This window comes from Sceloporus occidentalis, unplaced genomic scaffold, assembly GCF_023333645.1.
Source record: "Sceloporus occidentalis isolate IW3139 unplaced genomic scaffold, rSceOcc1.0.p SCAF_67, whole genome shotgun sequence".
Taxonomy (NCBI): Eukaryota; Metazoa; Chordata; class Lepidosauria; order Squamata; family Phrynosomatidae; genus Sceloporus; species Sceloporus occidentalis.
The window spans coordinates 2,850,242-2,870,046 of record NW_028317047.1 but is presented as its reverse complement, the minus strand read 5'-3'; positions in this window follow the sequence as shown (position 1 = coordinate 2,870,046).

Sequence of the window (19,805 nt, the reverse complement as noted above, 5' to 3'; positions counted from 1 at the left end):
AGGAAAAGATGGGCATGTATGGTGGGCTGATTCGTGGCACAACGGGCCACTTCACTTGACTTGCCCCCCAGGCCTTCCCCTGGTGACCTAGCTTGCATAAGGATGTTTGATATAATTTTCAGCAAAAATATTGATATGATTGCACGATGCATCACATGTGATCTCCAAGAGGCTTCCAGGTAGCTAAAACTAGGGTTTCAAATTGCAGAGGACCATGGAAAAGTGAATACGCACCCCCCCACACTTTAAGTCTTTAAAGTGGGGGTGTGGCCTATATTCGGGGTTTAGCGCCCGATGCTCTGGACATGCAGTTCCAGAAGTTTTTTTTCTTTTTCATTTATCCCTGCTGTAGGTAAGCCCCGCTAAACACTAAACACCAGGGATTCGGGGGGGGGGGGGTGGTACTTTTAGGAAGCAGAGTGGCATATCAGTGGGGCAGATCGGCACTTCTAGGGGGCATAAAGCATATCTGGGGGGCAGGTGGGCATTTATAGGGTGCATAGAGCATATCTGGGGGTCAGAGTGGCATATTTGGGGGCAAAAAGCATATCAGGGGTTATAAAGCATATTAGGGGCAGAATAGCTTATCAGGGGCAGAGTGGCTTATAAGGGGACAGAGTGGCATATCTGGGGGCAGAGGGGCATAGCTAAAAGTAAAAAGCATTACGGGGTGGGACCTTAAAATGGCTATTGGTTTTCTGTTTGTATATAACATATGATGACAAATAGATACCAAACATGTTAAAATACATGTATTCCTGTTCATTAGATAAAATACTGTTTTACCATTCCACTAATGTGTATCTCTATTTTTAAATAACTTTTTCTTTAAAATAGCACCAAACATTAAGGGTGCGGCCTATATTTGGGTGCGGTCTATATTGGAGCCAATACGGTATATACTTTCTATTTACGATTTTTTTGCAAAAGATAGAACATACTGCATAATCCTTGTTTAATTAAAAAAAGGGCATCAGGCCTAAAGTAGCATACCCAGGCACCATCTCCACAGCAGCTGTCCTCACTGGTTATATATGATATCATATCCCACTCTGTGTCTTAAAAGCACACAATGCCATTAACTGTATGCTATAGAGGATGTCTCTGCTTGCTACAGTCCTCCATAGTCTAAATGGATTGTTCAGGGAGACCGGACTAGTGGCCCACTAAGGTTCCAGAACCTCCTGCTTTTGAGATGAAGGACTGTTGCTCCTGAGGCTAGTTGGTCTAGCCCAGAAGATATTGTTGGCATTAGCATTGTTTTGTGATGTGAATTGAGATGCTCTTGCAACTGCTGTCTAATCACATTTAAATATAACACATTACTTGTTTTAGCATCCATAACAAGGCAGTTCATATGAGTATGTTTTACTCAGAGGTAAAATAATTAATGAAAAATATAGCAATTGCATTACCTCTCCTTACATAAACAGAGATGATAATACCATGGATTAAGTGAATCCAACAGATCCATGTACTCTGTTTATGGATAAATGTTACGGGTTATTTGGCAGCACAAACTATTAAAATGGGGCCCAAGACATAATGCCGCCTGGGGCGAAGTTTAAAATGCCGCCCCCCCCATTATCTACCCTTCCTCTGCCGCCCCACATTATCTACCCTTCCTCTGCCGCCCCCCGTTATCTACCCTTCCTCTGCCACCCCCACGTTATCTACCCTTCCTCTCCCTCCCTACTATCTACCCTTACCCCCCCACACTTTGTACTTACCTAGATTGTGGAAAACGTGTCCCTTTTCAACTGATTGGTTGACTTCAAATCCATCATCTTTAGTTTTTGACTTTCTAAGGATGATGTGAATTTAAGTAAAAAGATACTTTGTGGATATAAGGTTGTTCACCTATGACTCAGAACAGCAGTCTAAATATTGCATTAAATCTCATTCAGACCTGTAACATATGAATGAGTTTTCAGTCTTCAATAATCTGGTAACCATTACCTAAAACTCTGAGTTTACACATGAACTGGATCCTGAAAATTGGTGCTGCCAGTTTATTCTCCAGTGTCTTATCTTCTGTGCAAGGGAACTATACCCTTTAAACTATCTATAGACGACTATCACATCAGTTCACGTCAATAGCATCTTAAAGGGTTTATTTCTAAATTGCAGAGATAAATCTTTTTATGACAATTTTGTGACAATTATTACAGAAATTTAGGTCTGTCCAGCTCATTTGATGCTCTGTAATCAATACAATTGACCACTACACCAAATATTGTCATTGTCTTCTTTGTTAGGTATTGATTCGCTTTTATCAAAGAGCATGCTACAAACTAATTTTACTGCATCAATGATATAAAGGCCTGTGGGTTTCCTGCAGGCTCTTGCTGTTCAACTTTCAGTCTTTCTTCTAAATGGACCTAATTACAGTTACTGTACAGTACATAATGCAACAGAATCAATGTGATTGATGCATTTGTAAATATAAACAAATAATAATTATGATTCCGACTTGCAAAGCTTTTTGACAAGACTAATAGTTCAGATTCCAATATGTTAAAAATATTTGTGTCCTTTTTAACTACTTGAGTGTAAACTGGGTGAATAATGTATATATTTTACTAGCCCTCTTGTGCATAGTTTGCAAAATCCTGCCTTTGCTCCAACTGAATTCTCCAGGTCGCGGGAACGGGGTTTTGACACAACCCACTCCCTGCCCATTTCCCCTTTAAATGGGGCATTTTCTGTGTTGTCAGCAGGAATGCCCCTGTATTTGGTGCCCCCAGGTGGGTATTGCAACATTGCTTACTCCTCCTCCTAACAGACATAACCCCTCTAACCACACTTATTTTCTTCTCTACCTCTTTGGGCCTCTACTTCCCCATGTAACATGTCACTCACTTCCCACAGTGTCAGCTTTGCCCCAAAAAGTTCCTCGGTGCCATCTTTGTCCCCAAACAGCTTGTCAGTGCCATGTTGGCCCCAAACATGTTGTCAGTGATATAGATAAGACAGACGGTGGTACGGCATTTCTCCCATCACTATATACTGAGACAGACACTGATGGTGGTACAGCATAACTCCCAATATCACTTCAGTATATTAATATTGCTTTTTAATTATATGTGCTGGGCCATTGGTGCAAGCTTTCCTAGTTTTTACACTAAGTAGTTCTAGGTAAAACATGTGTCCAATAATGATACATTATTAAGGACCAGTTTAAATATATAAAAGGACCAGTTAGAAGAAACAATTAAGATTATGAACATTGATTTATCACAGATCAACAAATTCAATTTGTGTAGTGTTAACAACGTTAAAATCAAAAAAACAAACAAAAAATTACCAAAGTATGATCAAGTGAAAAAAGCACATTAGTATTCATTGACCCACATAGCAGCCATAGATCACAGGTTGCCCACCCCCAAAGGCCAACTTTGGCACCCAGATTGCATACACGGGAATTGCCCAGCGCCTAGATTGCACTCACAGGACGTGCCCCAACACCCAGATTGCACACATGGCACTTGCCCCATCACCCAGATTGCATCCACGGACTTGCTCAGCACCCAGATTGCATCCAAAAGAAATTGCTTAGCACCCAGATTCCACTCATAGGACTTTCCGCAGCACCCAGATTGCATCCACAAGACTTACTCAGCACCCAAGTTTCATCCAAACCACTTGCTTAGCACCGAGGTTGCATCCAAACCACTTGCCCAGAACCGAGGTTGCATACACAGGACTTGATGCAGAACCCAGATTGAACACAGGACATGCCAGCACCCAAATTACATCCATGAGACTTACCCAGCACCCAGATTGCATCCGTGAGACTTGCCCAGCACCCAGATTGCACTCATAGGATTTGCAGCAGCGCTCAGCTTGCACATACATGATGTGCCCCAGCACCCAGCTTGCATCCACAGGACTTGCCCCAGCGCCCAGATTGTACTCAGAGCACTTGTCACAGTCCCCAGATTGCACTCAGAGGACTGGGCGCTGGGATCTGATATCATATGATGTAATACGATATGAGGACCGCTCAGCGCCCCTCTTTCTCCTTCAACCCTGTACACCCGCCCCACATGGCCCTCACTATACGTATATATTGGCCCTAAAATGCTAATCTTTTAATATACTTAATCTATCACGAGAATTGGTTAGGCATACCAGGAAGATACCAAGTTGACTATTGGCTCATGAAGTTCTTTATTGGCTGCTTATGGATTCCATCCTGAAGTTGAAACATACTGATGGCTGTAACTCCTTAGTGGCTGAAAGCAAGGAGCCAATATATTAAGTACAATCAGGTAGTGGGTACTTAAGTTGGTCAAGGTAGAGGAAAAGAGCAAGCCAAAACAAGCTTAACCCCTTAATGACAAAGCCTGTACATGTACGGGCTTAAAATGCATTGTTTTCAATGGGTTTAGGGACCGCAGATTGTCCTTAAGGGGTTAAACTGTCTCCTCTACTTAATTTTTAGGGTTCTTAAATGCATACAGAAATATATGTGTGCAAGGGGCTGTATAGCTGGATGCTGAGGCAACTATGCAAAATTGTTTATTGCCCAGCATATGGCAGCCTCACCAACCTCTACAGGTAGGGTAGCATAGAAACATATTTGTGCATTATCTGACATTACTGTGAAAAACCAATGGGTGGTATATTTCAAATACTGTCTGATGCCATGTTTGTATACAGTTCCTAAATATGATCAAAGTTGTAACCCTATGTAATGGTTTTTACATAAATGTGAAAACTCTAGCGCTGTCTCCACATATGAATGGAACATTAGGGAAATATTTATTAAGGTCTCCAGGAGTGGATGCAAAATAGACATACAAACAGTGGATATTTTTACTCTAAACAGCTCACATTTATTGATAAATAAATGTTTATACTTCTTCATACTTACTGGCTTCCCTGCAACCTGTGGATGCCCTCCTATTTAATCTGGTGTATGACTTGATAGGCCCCTATACAACATAAGCCCATAAAGGAACTCTACACTTTATCTTAGTATTCATATGCCTTTGCCTCTAATGTAACTGAGCATGGTGCCTCCTGGTGATTTCTTGGTAGGGAGTGTTTTTTTATCTCTACCATCCAATATGATTCTTCCTACATTTGGTTCCACAGACTCTTTCCTCCCACTCTCTCCAGACCGGGCTACTCGCCTCACATCTGCCAAAAGAAGACTTAGAAGGAGACCACAAGACAGACATACTCAGAATGTTCCCATGTGTGTATTATCTCTTAATTAATTATTCATCCTTAAATTATGGCCTTGTGCATGATCAAGGCCTAGGCAAGTGCCTAAACTGCTTACATGCAGACGATTTAATAGTAACAAAAATCCACTAATCCACATACATGTATTTGGCATTCCTATTTCTGTTTCTACTTAAATAGACAGTTTATAAAAATTATCTTAAATTTGCATTACTGATTTCTCTTTTCCCAAGATAATTTATAATTTGCAAATGTTTAAACAGTGAAACTGTTTTATAAAATTATTTTTTTAAACTAAGGTTAACTCTGTATAATTATGGAAATTACCATACATGTGTAGGATAATGATATATTTCCACTGATTAAATGTAATAGATTGACGGGTGCTAATCAGATTTCCATCATGAGTAATTGATTGGGGGATCTGCCTTGCAGGAATACATAAATGAATATAAAATGAATGCGTCAAAGTTACAGTGTACACAATGTATGTATATTTTCCATATGTGCACAGATATGCTAATAATTTTACATTAGGGTGTATATATCAAAGGCTGTCAGGTCTAGAAAACGAATAAAGCTATTATTATAAACTGGTGGGTTAAGCTAGAACCTGAGGCTTGACTAAATTAAATAAAGTACAATGAAAGTTGCCCTGAGTTTCTGTGTCTTAATGGATGTGTCTTAACAAAGAATTTGCCATTGTGGAAACAATGTTGGAGACAATTTCCACTACTCCTCCCAACAAATATGGCAAGATAAAAAGATCTACCAATGATAGGAGATTTATATGAAACATCTGTATCCCATCAAGAACCGAATAAAAAAAAAATATCTTAAAGAAACTAAAAATGAAAATGATCAATAAAACATATGAACACTGCTAAGCATTTCTAAGCATTTCTATACTTCAATGCTTTTCTAAATAAAAATAATTGGTTCAAGCTAACAAATCTGAAAAAAGAGGCCAGTCTTTGTGGCCGTGGATCATAGTAAAATATCAGTTTAACCATTAGCCCATCTGCTTTTTTTCCTCTGTAACTACTTAGGTTGCTTATAGTCAATGCTGCTCTGCTGTTCATAAATTACACAAAAGATAATCAGAGCCTGGTTTGCAGATTTGTAAACGTCTTTAAACATGGAAAACCCCCAAAATAGTGCCTTGTACACATTGAAAATAAATAGAAGATTTTATAAATACATGTCTTTTTTATTGATGTGCCATTTTAATTACTTGCCTTCGTAAACAGGATGCTAGTGAATGATGCACAGCAGTGCTATCACTGCTTTCTAATGGGCTGGCATGGAAGCTCTATGTTCACATTGTAAAATTGATTGGAAAACAGAGTCCCTAACCACTTGAGTTCTAAAATGTGCATTATATATAGCAATAACATGTATCTTCCAATGCACTTTCATGTAAACAAATTATAACTTGAAAGACTATGAATTGAGATTGTTGGGATGGAGCAGAATGTTATGTGAATGCTAGGATAATAGGGTGGGTTAGGTTGGTAGTGGTAATCAATGTTCCCTCAAATTTTTCTTAGGTGGTATGCGCAGAAAATTTCTCTTGTGCAAAAATTTTCCCAGAGCCAAAATTTGTGCGCACAATATGCATCTGCAAAAGTTACATTTAAATTGTTATTTTATTTTTTGGTACAATCCGCTCATGGTTAATAACACTACATTATAGTGTGATAATATAGTATTAGTTACACAACAGCATTACTTACTGTAATGTCAGCCTGTCTGACAGACAAGCCTCTCTCCTAATGTCCATTTTGCTCTGTCACACAGTCCATAAAAAGCCAAGTTGGTGGAGCTGAAAAAAATCACATTGCAAGGGGATGGAGCTATATATTTCCACCCGTTTTGACTTCACTTCCATGGTTTATTTTAAAGGTGAAATTCTCACTGCATAAGTAAATTATGAGCGAATCACGAGCGGAGGCTCCGGGCCGCATAAAGGATAAAACACATATATATATATATATATATATATATATATATAATTTATTTATTTATTTATTTTATTGGGGAAAAACTGTTGTGCGCAGGGGCATACCTAGAGTATTTGGCACCTGGGGCGGATCCTGTATGTGGCACCCCCCCACACACACACACACTTTAAAACTGCATAGCTTCTATCTAGGCAAACATTGACAGGGGTACAGCATAACTGTTATCATTATATACTAAGGCAGACATTGACGGTGATATAGCATAACACCTATCACTATATACTGAGGCAGACATTGACGGTGTTACAGCATACCTGCTATCAGCATATACTGAGGCAAACATTGACGTTGATCTAGCATTACTGCTATCATTATATACCGAGGCAAATATTGACGGTGGTACAGCATAACATCTATCACTATATACTGAGGCACACATTGATGGTGGTACAGCATAACACCTATCACTATACATTGAGCCAGACATTGACAATAATGCAGCATAACCCCTATCACTATATACTATGCCAAACATTGATGTGGTGTAGGTCTACCACTTCAGTGTCTGGCCTAGTATATAGTAGGGATGCACCAAAATTAAAATTCTGGACCAAAACCGAAAATTCAGCATTCACTTGACCGAAGTGACCCCCCACCTTAAAAAAAAACAAAAAACACTTTTATTAAAAGTAAGTAACACACCAAAATTAGACAAAAAAAATCAATAACAATATTAATATATGTATGATTGTTAACATCAATTACACTCCTATCATGCCCAGGTTCTAGCATGTACTGGTTGCCTGGAGATGATAGGAGTGTGATTGCTGTTAACAATCAAAATTCAATAACAATTAATATAATATATATATTAATATTTTCTGTCCAATTTCGGTGTGTTACTTACTTTTAATAAAAGTGTGGTTAACACATTGGACACAAAAAAATCAACAACAATATTATATCATTGCTAACAGCAATCACACTCCTATCATGCCCAGGCAGCCAGTACATGCTGGAACCTAGGCATGATAGGAATGTGATTACAGCCTCCCCATGCCATGCTACCCCCCCACTTACACATCCGTGCTATCACACACTCATTCACAAACATTCAGCATAAACTACAGCATAACACCCATCACTCTCACACACCTTACTAATCCACTCTCACTGAATGTTTTCCTACCCTTTCTTTGTCACTATCACTTTTCCACCTCCTCTTCATTCTTCCTCTTCTTCTGTGTCCTGTCACTTTTCCTCCTCCTCTTCGTTCTTTCTCTTCTTCTTCTGTGTCCTGTGCGGAAGGCGGTTTGCATGGCTTCAGTGTTGTGCGCCGGGATATGACATCAAATCCCAACACACAGCATCAGTTGCCACGCGCATCGCACGGGAGCAGGATCGGAGGTCTGCATTAACAGACCTCCCGCTCCCTTGATTGTCTTTAAGCCGGTTAGAGGGAGATCCTTGATCACCCCAACAGAGCCTGCTCCTCTAGCGGCGGACATTACTGTCCGTCTCTGGACGGGTGCCGTGCGCACACCCAGTAGCGGACCGCCCCCCACTAGGTACGCTACTGGTTGTGCGCACAATTTTCTGACGTGTGCGCTCACAAGCGCACAGCTTAGAGGGAACACTGGTGGTAATACAGATAGTTTCTGGAATTTGTTCTGGAAAAAGGGAAAATGATCAGATGGCTTAAGGTAGAAAAAAGCAGGTCCATAAAGTATGGGAAAGAAGATACACTATATGGATAAAAGTATTAGGACACACCTCTTAATTATTGAATCAGATTCATTGCTCAGTAAATTCAAGCATGGCACTGTGATATGATGCCACTTTTGCAAAAATTTCATCCCTGCTAGATATTCCACCGTTCAACTGTATGTTGTATTATTGGATTGTGGTAGCATTTAGGAGCATCACAACTTATCCATAAAGTGGAAGACCACCTAGAGTCACAGAGTCGGGTCACCGAGTGCTGACGTGCATTGGTCCATAAAAATCGCCTACACTCTGCTGATTCCATAGCTGAATAGGGTGACCACATGTGACCAGCCCAGATGAAATGATGCCCGGCAGTATGGGGGATGTATATCTGATGAATAGGTTCTCAATATAAAGAAATATATGATGTACGATGTAAAATAATGTTGTCTTTCATGTTCTTGACATGGTTACAGTATTCTGATATAAAAGTTGGCCAGGTTATCTATGTACAGCGGCATGGTGTGGTCATTTTTGCACAAAAAAGGGTAATACATTAACATAATAATTAGTATTTTTATTTATAGTATTTGGTTTGGGTCTTTGAAGAATCATTTTTAAGATAAAAATAATGAGAAATCAGAAGTAAAAAGTAAGTTCTTAATAAGAATTTAAGAACAACCAAATGTTCATCAATCAATATCATTATTCCATGATCTCATTTTGGAGTGATGCACATACCTGTGTCCTGTAGCTCAGGATGCATATATAATACTGTGTGGGTTATTAGTGGTTGTATAGTTTGTAATATAGAATAATTAATTTCTCTACATTTTTATTTTTAATCCACAGTTACAATGAACATGGAACTGCACCAGCAATAAATTCCCAAATGAAGAACAGGAGGAACAAATAGCATCAGATGTAGAAACACAAAATAACCCATTGGCTTGCTATGGGATTTCCTCATCTGATGGTACATCTGGTGCAGTGTTTTGACCTGGCTGTGAACCAAGAAATAAGAGATTTTTTACAACTACACTTTCAGTCTGTTATTGTACCAAATTATATTGAAACTATCACTAAATTACTCGCTCATCTGTTTAAAAATAAAAACATGTTGTAAATGGCTCTATTCATGTACAGTATGGGTCTACTACACACCACTGTCAACTTAAATAGTAATTTTAATCAATGCATATTTTCACCTTGGCCAAATAGACCTAGAGTGGCTGGTCCATGGGGCAGCAGTCTCCCTGACACAAAACCAGGTAGCAGATCACAAAAATCTCTTAAAGACCAGGCCGCTGCTCAATGGGCTGGTTACAAGAAAGTTCTCTGATCTTATTAGTGGGCCCACTGATACTATGAAAGACTGTGCTTAGCTGGCACAGCCTCCATAGAATGCATTAAAAGTCGCTATGCCTAGGGAGTACTGGGATATAATATCATGTTCTGGTGTTCTGTATTGACGACGAACAATGCAGAGGGGGCTACTGGAAAGCTGTCTGAGGTCTGAATAAGGGCAGGGTCCATGGTAAATAAAACACTGATTTTAATATTCTATCAATTTTCTGAAAATGCTCTGCAGTATGACTCAACATGATTGGATTGGATGTGTACAGGCTCACAATGCATTGTCATTAGTGGGATTAATGCTCTAGGTTCAAGTACTGCTCCTACTCTTCAAGGTACTCACTGTGCACAACTATATTTTAGACATTCTCTCAAATATATGCAAGTTAATACATTTTACACAAAATATGGCTTATTCACAAATATTCAAAATGTGTTGGGCTTTGTGATTCGGCAGAAATTAAGGAACTTATCTCTGCACTAGTGAACTTGACCGCAGTTCAACTCTACTGTACTACTAACATACATTGGCAAAGGGCAGGGCAAAATACACCTCAGAGCAGCTTGGCCTGGGAAGACCAATGGTTTTGGCACCAGGATTTAAATTTTAAAGGTCTGTAAGAGCGACTATTGGTCGCTGGCAGGGGGCTCCTCTGGTATCAACCAATAAAGGGCAGCTGCTCTTCATTGGTTGATGCCAGAGTAGCTCATTGAGTCTTAAACAGTATTCATGTATGCCAAAACTAGAACAATACAAATGAACAGAACATTGGATAGTTCCATTAAAAATTGGAAATTAGAAATTGAGGGGCTCTTCCATGGCCTTCTTAAAACTTGGAAGACAAGGCTGCCAGATTTCTTGCATATACAGTCATCAGGCATTTAGTCAAATCTAAACACTTCTTCTAGTAGTTTGCTCACTGCTGAGATGTGCGGTTGCTTCCATGCTGCCAGGACTTTTTGTGAGACTAGTCTGCTCTCCAAGTATGTAAGGTGGTCCTAGATCTAATCAATGCGTAGGGACTTTTTTGAAATGGTTTGTGGATCCCGAGGAGAACAACCAGTGAAACATCTTAAGAATTACTGCCATAAGAGAAAGATCTTTGAAGGCCACATTGTGTTTAACAATGTTTACTCTCTTCTTCAAATCAATTTACTGCTGTTTGCACTTCTCTTAAACAGATACGTCACAGGGTAGAAATAGCAGGATGATGATAAAAGCTGTCTGAACTAATGGTCTGGAAACCACAAACTGATGTGTCTTTTCCAATCTGTTCTGGATTAGTCTTGAATATAGAACCCTATTTGCCTAGCAAGAGGATGTGATAACCGGACATGATATCTGTCTTGTTACGGAAATAATAGTTTTCACACGGCAATTCTATTATTACCCAGGATTTGGTTTCAATCAATTTTATATTTCTTTTTCATCTCTATGTACACCAATCAAAATAAAATATTATGTAACACTAAGTGACCTTACTATAGATTGTTTTGAAATAAATGTTAAATCATACATGTCAGGATGTTCTGCTCATTGGAACATCAGAAATTACATTTATTTACAAGCATTATTCAGTTAATGAAACAACTGCTCATGTTAACACTATAACTGCCAGAGTAAGACTGTTGTGTTACTCTTTGCAGTAAATTAGCCTCATTTTCAAATAATTTTTAAACCCATTGAGATGTTTAAAATTTGACTGGATGTTCAGACAGCTTGAGCAAAAAAAGCAGGTTATTGAATATGTAGCTTGATGTTTGTTCACCCAACTGTGACTCAAAAGGTTCTGCTTTCCCATAATCTGAATATTTTCATATTTTTGCAGACCATCTTCAATATTATATTTGCAGAAGCCATGCAATTGCAGATATGTAAGTCTTTCTAGTTATCTCATTGGATATGGATATGCAATGTAGAAATAATGGGCACTGAACATATAAGTATATATATGAATACTAGTCTTCATGTGTACCTTCCACAGTAAATATAGTAAAGTTATAGGGCCTCATTCTGTGTGGTTTTATATACGAACAGTGAACAGAGTCACACCACACAAGAACAAAAGTTTTAGATTTTAGAAAAGCTAACTTTTCTAAAATGAGAATATGTGTAGAGAAGTCATTATCAGACTGGGGCAATTTAAATGGGGTCCAGGAAAAATGGGATTATTTAAAAGTTGTATTATTGAAGATAACAGAAAATTGTATTAGGCTGGTCAGTAAGAGTAAACAATTAAAGAAACCGTTGTGGTACTCCGCAGAAGTGGCCAAAATCGTAAAAGACAAGTGTGAGTGTGAGTTATAGCATTAATGCTAGTGAGTGTAGAAGTGAAGGCCAGGGCAAATAACAGGAGGAAAGGTCCTTGTGATTTGTGAATTGTACATGTGTGTGTTATGTGTGTTATGTGTGTTATGTGTGTTATGTCACTGTGTTATATGTGTTATGTGTGTTATGTGTTATGTCACTGTGTTATATGTGTTATTGTATGTGTTGTGTTTGGTAGGTTGTGTATCAGACGGAAAAAATGAAATGGAAATGGAAAAGGCGAATGAGTGGGCAATTGGCGACCCACTCACCTGTTTCACCCCAGGGCAAAGCACCCAAACACTGTCAGTCTTAGACGTTTGGCAGCAGACTTCCAGAGCTCAGACACAAGGCCCTAGCGTAAGCTGGCTACACCGGGCGGAGGTAGCAGGCGTTGCCACACCGCAGACAGAGGCAGCCAGGGGGGAGAAACTGCTCTTACCATTAGGGACATTTGAGGCATGACTCTAGCCAGGAAGCGAACTGGCAGAGAAGAGATGCTGGCACCACAAGCAGCAGCAGCAGCATTGGGAAAGGCGAATGAGTGGGCAATTGGCGACCCGCTCACCTGCTTCACCCCAGAGCAAAGCATCTAAACACTGTCAGTCCTTGGCGTTTGGGAGCGGACTTCCAGAGCTCAGACACAAGGCCCTAGCGTAAGCTGACTACTCCGGCGGAGGTAGCAGACGTTGCCACACCGCAAACAGACGCAGCCAGGGGGAGAAACTACCCTTACCATTAGGGACATTTGAGGCATGACACTAGCCAGGAAGGGAACTGGCATTGAAGAGACGCTGGCACCACCACCAGCAGCAGCAGCATTGGGAAAGGCGAATGAGTGGGCAATTGACGACCCGCTCACCTGTTCCACCCCAGAGCAAAGCATCCAAACACTGTCAGTCCTAGACGTTTGGCAGCGGACTTCCAGAGCTCAGACACAAGGCCCTAGCGTAAGCTGGCTACACCGGCGGAGGTAGCAGGCGTTGCCACACCGCAAACAGACGCAGCCAGGGGGGAGAAACTGCCCTTACCATTAGGGACATTTGAGGCATGACACTAGACAGGAAGCGAACTGGCAGAGAATAGACGCTGGCACCACCACCAGCAGCAGCAGCATTAGGAAAGGCGAATGAGTGGGCAATTGACGACCCGCTCACCTGTTCCACCCCAGAGCAAAGCATCCAAAGACTGTCAGTCCTAGGCGTTTGGGAGCGGACTTACAGAACTTACAGAACATAGTCCCTACGAAGGAATGAGATCGCTTTGGTTTGGGACCCCTCTGAGTCTTGCTGCTAATTTGGCTCTGCTTGGTACCTTGCATGCTGCTTGTGGATGGGGAAGATGCTGCTTGGGGCAAAATGCACTTCTTTTTACTCACTGGGCTAGTAGAAGTACTAGTTGTGCTACCCTTTAACTTTTAACGTGCTTCTGGTACTTTAGGCTTTCCGTAAAAAACCATAGAGCTTGTGGGCCTAGCTGCACTACTACTGCCTGCTTTTGGTGCCTTTCCTTTACTTGATGATCCTTCAAGCAATGCTTCCCCAAATGATAAGCGAGAGCTTGGCCTACTTGGCCAACTAGACTGACGCAAAGGCTGCATCTTAGAACTGGTGGTGGTGCTGGTGGTGGTGGTAGATGGAGCTTGTCCCTCCATAGTCCCAAAAGGAGGATCCATTTCAAATTTTGTGTTGTGTGTGTAGTGTAGTGTTTAAAAAAACTTAAAAAAAAAATAAAATAAAAAAGGGGGATAAAAAAAATAAAGACTTTGAATTTACACGGGCCTAGGAGCCTATCGTACTACTATGCTAAACCTAAAGCTATATTAGTATTCTAGTCTAACTCTAGGCAGACGCTCTCAAGCCCACTAAGCTAAAGTGAGGTTAAATTATATATAATATTATATTATTAATAGATTAGAATTACTTATATTATGGATTATAGATAGAATATAGATTATGAATTAGAAAGAATTACTTATATATTATAGATTATGAATTAGAATTTATATTATATAATATATTATAGATTAAGAAGATTAAAGATTAGAATTATTTTAGTACTACAGCTAGTAGCTTGAAGCTTTGCTTTGTACAGTTGTCATCACACAGTCAATTTTTCTTGAAAAGAAATTAGAAATAAAATAAAATCACAGCAAAGTCACAGCAAAACAATTAGCTTCACTGCTTGCTGAAACACACAGCACTTATGCGGCTGCACTCACTAGCCCAACAAGTTCACTTCACTGATGGACTGAGGTGAGCAAAACACTAAGGGTACTTTTAATAAAATTAAAATAAAATGTAAAATAAATGAGAAAATCTTTGCAAAACAGTTAACGTCACTGCTTGCTGATCAAAAAAGAACACAGCACTAATGCGCCTGCACTCACTAGCCCAACAAGTTCACTTCACTGATGGACTGAGGTGAGCAAAACAAATGAAATAAAATGAAATATTATTAATTAAGAAAAATTGACTTGGTCTCTTGCTGTTGCTAAAACAAAGCACAAATTATAGAGCTGCAGCACCAGTACTAATAAGATTAGCTGAACTATAAGCTAGTAGTAATTATTAATTTTATTTATAGCTAATTTAATTAACTATTAAGATAAGGATTATAGAATTATTGATATTAATGATTTTAGATTAGACACTAGTAGATGTCCTGAATGTCTACAGTACACTCTACACTAGTATACTATTACTAACTATAGTATATATATCTTTCACCCCTCACGCTGCTCCCATCACTATGCGGCCATCAGACTGCTGGAAATCTCATCTAAACGGCCGCTGGGTGCTGATGCCGCCGGCCGGAGCTACTTTAATACTTTTTAAAAAAAAATATATTTAATATGCCGTATCGGGTTGCCATATTGAGTAAATAAATAAAAAAAAAAGTGTTAAAGTAGCTCCGGCCGGCAGCATCAGCACCCAGCGGCTGTTTAGATTAGATTTCCAGCAATCTGATGGCCGCATAATGATGGGAGCAGTGTGAGGGGTGAAAGGTCCGTGCGAGGGGGAGGAGCTTTCACTCCTCACGCTGCTCCCATCACTAGGCCGCCATCGCACACGGCCGCTGGGTGCTGATGCCACCGTCCGGCACTGCTTTAATGCTATTTTTTTAATTTAATATGGCAAGCCGATCCCGCTCGCAGCCGTTAGTTTGCCGGTCGCCCGGCCCACGGATCTGCTGTCCCACCGGGAAATTTCCAGGTCCCACCGGGAAATTTCCAGGTATCCTGGTGGGCCAGTCCGGCCCTGGGTTCGCCAGATGTAGGGGTAGTTATAACTATATGTATTGAAAGGGCTAGCCACATGCAGGGCTGGCAGCCTATAGTGGGTGGTGAATGGCAGGGAAGGGGTAGGGAGTAAAGGAAAGTGGGCATGAGAAAGAAGAAAGTAAACCAGAGACCCATGTATGATGATGTTGTATGCTGGCCCTCTACACTTGCTAAATGGTGCTCATTAATTGCAATGTGGTTAATACCCCACGCTAATCCTAAATTTGCTCTTGGCTAATACAAATGCATTTCATTTTTAGTCTTTTATCAATGCACTGGGTTTCATATACAGTTTCAGTGACAGTTTAAGATCCCTTAAAGTATGTTCCCCTTTTGTCAGAGGCTCAGCACTGAGTTTCCTGTCGTGTATTGTTGGTGGCAGGTCCATGAGGCTGACGGCTCTACTTTGATTCTGCCAGTTAGAGAGATCTCTAACCGTGAAGGTCTGTGCTTTGCTCTTGGGGCTCTTGAGGAGCCTTGGGATATGACATTTATTTCTGCAGATGAAATGCATGGCGACATGACTACAAGAGAGTGCATCTCATAAATATTGTGCAGCTATATATACTCACTGGCCACATTATTAGTACCAGGTTGGACCCCCCTTTGCCTTCAGAACTACCTTCATTCTTCGTGGCATACGTTCTACAAGGTGCTGGAAACATTCCTCAGAGACTTTGGTCCGCATAGTTGCTGCAGATTTGTCGGCTGCACATCCATGATGCAAATCTCCCGTTCCACAACATCCCAAAGGTGCTCTATTGGATTGAGATCTGGTGACTGTGGAGGCCATTGGGGTACAGGGAACTCATTGTCATGTTCAAGAAACCAGTTTGAGATGATGTGAGCGTTGTGACATGGTGCATTATCCTGCTTTAAGTAGCCATCAGAAGATGGGTACACTGTGGTCATAAAGGGATGGGCATGGTCAGCAACAATACTCAGGTAGATTGTCGCGTTTAAACAATGCTCAATTGGTACTCAAAATACAAAAAAGTGAAGCCCAATATTCTAATTAAATATAAGTATTACACCTTCTGGTGAGGTGGTGCTGCAAAGACACAGGCACAAACTCCCCAAAATGTTCCAATCAAAACCACACAAGTGTCTGCGCACCCAAATAATAAGTGAGTAAATTATATGTGCAACACAAAAATAATATGTACAAGATACCCTTCCAGCGAGAGTTCCCACACACAGTATCCAAAAGGCTCATATATAATGCTTAATTGGTACTAAGGCAGGGTGGATCCATGCTTTCATGTTGTTTACACCAAAGTCTGACCCTGCCATCTGAATGTCGCAGTTGTAATCGAGACTCATCAGACCAGACAACGTGCTTCCAGTCTTCCAGTGTCCAATTTTGGTGAGCCTGTGCGAATTGTAGCATCAGTTTAATTTTTTTGGCTGACAGGAGTGGCACCCGGTGTGGTCTTCTGCTGCTGTAGCCCATCCGCTTCAAGGTTCAACTTGTTGTGCATTCAGAGATGGTATTCTGCATACCTTGGTTGTAATGAGTGGTTATTTAAGTTGCTGTTGCCTTTCTGTCATCTTCAACCAGTCTGCCCATTCTGCACTGACCGCTGACATCAACAAGTCTTTTTCGTTCACACAACTACCGCTCACTGGATATTTTCTCTTTTTTCAGACCATTCTCTGTAAACCCCAGAGAAGGTTAGGCATGAAAATCCCAGTAGATCAGCAGTTTCTGAAATGTTCAGACCAGCCAGTTTGGCACCAACAACCAAGCCACGTTCAAAGTCACTTAAATTCCCTTTCTTCCCTATTCTGATACTCGGTTTGAACTTCAGCAAGTTGTCTTGACCACGTCTACATGCCTTAATGCATTGTGTTGCTGCCATGTGGTTAGCTGATTAGCTATTTGTGTTAACAAGCAATTGAACAGGTACCTAATAAAGTGGTCAGTGAGTGTATTTGCTTTCCTGCGCTCACTAATACCTCTCAGATTTTCACCTGTGTCCTACCAAATTTTCCTTAATAACAAACTCAAATGAGAAGCTGCACTCTGCAAGCAATGAATGTATAAAATTGCTGTGAGCATGTTTCATTGAATTCTTTATGAATTATTTGTTATAACGCTGAAAGAGAAAGTGACCCAAAAAACTCCTCAAAGTTTCCCTTAGGGCAGGATGTCATGTCATGTTTGACCACTTGCCATGTGGATGTTGCTGGAGGAACAAACTCTTCCAGCTTCTCACTATATACCCCTGTTTCCCTCCTTTTCACTAGCTCCCCTATCTCCCTCCTCTCCCTATCTACCCTCTCCCCCCTTGAATTTCACTTACCTTGTAGAGGTCCTGCGGTGGGGAAGGCGTCTGTCTCGATGCTCTGTAGCGGTTTGCGCTGCTTCTCAGCTCTGAACAGGACCCCTTCTTGAACAAAGGCAACACATTTGCTATTCTTCAATCCAAAGGAACATTTTCAGTCAAAATGTACAGAATGTGTGTGTAAGTGTAAATGCCCCTGCAAAGGCCAGACTTTGGATCTGCTTTTGCCAATACACTGTCTACTGTTGATGTACTATGGAAATGAAAATAGGGGAAACAAATGTATTTCGTGATGGGACTCCAAGTGACTGACTTGTAGCTAGGGGCATTACACACATGCCTACATAACCTAATTAGGCATTGACTTGTTTTGGTAGTGGATCTAATTTATCAATTGGAAATCTAAAATATTTGGGTTATGTGTATTTCTGTGCTTTGAGGTCAGCTGTGGCTCAGATGGTAAGAATCTCAACTGCAGATGAGTATCTAAATGCCAGCCAAGTTTGCTTAATGTATCCACTTTTAGGAGATATTACCAATGCTGCACGCACATAACTCATGTTATGATCCTTACAATTTTTGTTAGCATTTGGAACACCAGAAAAAAAGTGCACAACGTTCATTATATTGCACAGCTTATATTATTAATGCTGTTAGTGGTTTCACATGACATAAGGTATAGCACAAGCTCTTTTTTAAGCTTTTACCAAAATAATGACAAACCTGTCAATATAGATAAGAAAATGCTGCCCAGCAAAATAGCACTGTAATAAAACCGACCTTAGAGCTTATACAGCCTTAGGCAAGCTATGTATATACACTCCAGTGTCCTTTTCCTCTGCACTTGTTTACTAACGCAGACAAGAACTTGACAGTTTTCAGCACCTTAGTTAGTTGCCGAGACTATGTAAATGGTTGGACCAGCACAAAACAAGATTACAGACTTCTAGGTTCATTCAACAAAATGGCAGTTAACAGGAACATGTGCAAGAATAGCATGAATGGCTGAACTGTAAATGTAAAGTGAAGCCATTAAATGAAACCGCAACCAGTGAATATTCACAATGGCCACTGCCTCAGCTCCCATCACCATTGCTGACATCATAAACTGTAAAATTGACTGATACTGGCTAAAGTCAAGAGCTATAAAAGATTTGACTAAAGCCCAAAGAGGTCTGCACATACAGCTAGTAGAGAGAAAACAAAATAAATACATAAAAAGTATATGTCGCAAACTTTAACAAAAATGAATTGTTTCTACCTGCAATCAATTTTAACAAACATTAGATATTTATTCCATTCCGTCCTTCATTGTCTGCTCTTGTATATATCATTATGGCATAAATACCCACAATGTAAACAGAAGAATTATGATAACCTATACACCACTTACTTATTACACCCTCTCTAATAACCACTTATTTTATTGTGCTCTAAAGCTGAGAATAGTGAAAGTACGGTTATGGGAAATGCTGGATTTGGAAATGTAATTCTCCAGCATTTTTCTCATACACTTCGAGCTTCACACATTTTGTTCTTACGTTTGTCTTTATCGTTGTCATTTGCTATAAAGAAATGGGTGGGAGGACTATATTATTTTAAGTTTTTGACATCTTCCCACTTTCTAAGTTGTTTTGTCTATTTTTGACAGATTCCCTTGACAAAAGACATTTGATATTTTTTTTGTGTGAGTTTTTAGCAAA